The sequence below is a fragment of the Oncorhynchus kisutch genome, linkage group LG1 (genome assembly GCF_002021735.2).
Source record: "Oncorhynchus kisutch isolate 150728-3 linkage group LG1, Okis_V2, whole genome shotgun sequence".
Classification (NCBI taxonomy): Eukaryota; Metazoa; Chordata; class Actinopteri; order Salmoniformes; family Salmonidae; genus Oncorhynchus; species Oncorhynchus kisutch.
In genome coordinates, this window is record NC_034174.2 from 33,041,011 (window position 1) to 33,043,520 (window position 2,510).

Genomic DNA, 2,510 nt, shown 5'->3' on the forward strand with positions numbered 1-2,510 from the left:
GAGAGAGAGAGAGAGAGAGAGAGAGAGAGAGAGAGAGAGAGAGAGAGAGAGAGAGAGAGGAGAGCGAGAGGGAGAGAGAGAGAGGGAGAGAGAGAGAAGAGAGAGAGGAGAGATGAGAGAGAGAGAGAGAGGAGAGAGAGGAGAGAGAGAGAGCGAAGTAGAGAGAGAGAGAGAGAGAGAGAGAGAGAGAGAGAGAGAGGAGGAGCACGAGAGAGAGAAGAGAGGGGAGAGGAGAGCAGAGAGAGAGAGAGAAGAGAGAGGAGAGAGAGCGAGAGAGCAGAGGAGAGAGACACGAGAGAGAGAGAGAGAGAGGAGCACAGAGAGAGAGAGAGAGAGAGAGGAGATGCAGAGAGAGAGAGAGAGAGAGGAGAGAGAGAGAGCAGAGAGAGAGGTAGAGAGAGAGAGACGAGAGAGAAGGGGAAAGAGGAGAGAGAGAGCGAGAAGAGAGAGAAGAGAGAGAGGAGGAGAGAGAGAGAGAGAGAGAGAGAGAGAAGAGAGAGAGAGAGAGGAGAGAGAGAGAGAGAGAGAGAGAGAGAGAGAGAGAGAGAGAGAGGATGGAGAGAGAGAGAGAGAGAGAGAGAGAGAGAGAGAGAGAGAGAGAGAGAGAGAGAGAGAGAGAGAGAGAGAGAGAGAGAGAGAGAGAGAGAGAGAGAGAGAGAGAGAGAGAGAGAGAGAGAGAGAGAGAGAGAGAGAGAGAGAGAGAGAGAGAGAGAGAGAGAGCGAGAGAGAGAGAGAGAGAGAGAGAGAGAGAGAGAGAGAGAGAGAGAGAGAGAGAGAGAGAGAGAGAGAGAGAGAGAGCGAGAGAGAGAGAGAGAGAGAGAGAGAGAGAGAGAGAGAGAGAGAGAGAGAGAGAGAAGAGAGAGAGAGAGAGAGAGAGAGAGAGAGAGAGAGAGAGAGAGAGAGAGAGAGAGAGAGAGAGAGAGAGGAGAGAGAGAGAGAGAGAGAGAGAGAGAGAGAGAGAGGGAAAAAAAGTTTATGTATTGTAGAGATATCTATGTGTGGATGTGTGTGTGTGTGTGTGTGTGTGTGTGTGTGTGTGTGTGTGTGTGTGTGTGTGTGTGTGTGTGTGTGTGTGTGTGTGTGTGTGTGTGTGTGTCTTTTAGAATGCTTGTTAGCAGATGGGGATCAATGTAGCCTATGAAGGCCATTTGATTATAAACAATAAAAATACCACTACATTTTCTTCCAAGGCATGGATGTTTTAATTCCCCAAAAAGGTCCCTTTTACATAATTAAACAAGTTCAAACACCTACAACTAACTCTACAATCTGAAATACTGCCCTGGAGACTTGAAGGTTGTGGTCGTAAAACAAAGCTCAAGCGACAGCCAAGTACAGATAGGAAAGCGCTCTAAAAGGTGATCAATCTGATCAGCGCTCTAACACCTGTCATCCCTCACATCTACGACAATAGACCGGGACTGAACATCAGTCATTCTGTCTGCTTGGCATTTTAAACTAAAACAAATTATGCAAATATACTATTATTCCATTGAGTAAGCAATTATCTTACAATTATTGGCCAGACGATTGTAAAAAATAGCACTCAAGGTCACAGAACCCAGTGATTCATGACAGCATGACTATTTAATGTCATCATCCAGGACAACTCTCACCCAACATAATAAACACGATGAGATCACACAAGTTCACCCCTGTAAGTTCCTTAGCAATAGTTTTCTCAAGTGTCACTAAAAATCACTCCTTGCTATCATTACAATACAGGGGCAAAATCACTCCTTGCTATCATTACAATACAGGGGCAAAATCACTCCAACAATTGTCCCTTCTTTGTTTCTCCAATAGTTTAGTATCGCAAAGCAGTCCCTATTGAACAGCTCGGATATACAGCTAAAACAAATTAAAAACAAATGTCAACAATAATTAAAACAAATGGACAAGGTGAGACACGTACGAGCCTAGTGACTAATGATGGGTACATCTGGACAGATGGATGTCGCCAGGGACCTGGCGATTGTATAAACATGTCAAGTCAATAACGCATTACTCACCTTAAATATTTCGAAGAAATAACCTATATCCAGTTTTTACAATGTAAAAACAATTCGAACACACCAGCATGGGGCAAATACATCTGCTCCGTGACAATTTCGACCTAGTCTGGTGGTACCCAGTGTATGAGCGCGAGAGGATGAGAGGGAACGAATCACGTGCAGTTTTGGCTAACAATTGACATGCAAGCAGGGTGGCGAGCAGGCGAGTGCATAGTGACGCAAGAGTGTACATGATCACATTGCCAAATTATCACCATGCTAATAATCGTAATCTAATAACCGTGGCGTTTAACATAGGAAGCCTGTGCTTAATTTAGACCTTGTGGTCCAAGGTGTATTTTGTATTTATTTATCTGGAGTAAAGGTGAATGTATTAAACCGAGTCCCCCTAAAATCTTTGGAAATAGAATGGTCAAGAAATATGTTGGTATTAGTCTGACGCATATGTCTGCGTCACTTACTACCATGCTTTTCCGATTGATAAAATTCATGGCA

At 44.3% G+C, this 2,510-nt stretch overlaps 1 protein-coding gene across 1 annotated transcript in view; it reads right to left on the reverse strand.

The window, feature by feature from the left end:
* LOC109905491 (sodium-dependent neutral amino acid transporter SLC6A17) overlaps window positions 1-2,146 on the reverse strand; it is a 20,410-nt gene extending 18,264 nt beyond the window's left edge. The window contains exon 1 of the mRNA XM_020502922.2: window positions 2,013-2,146. The gene's annotated coding sequence lies outside the window, so the exon portion shown is untranslated. The remainder of the gene's footprint in view (window positions 1-2,012) is intronic.
* Between the last annotated feature and the right edge of the window lie 364 nt (window positions 2,147-2,510).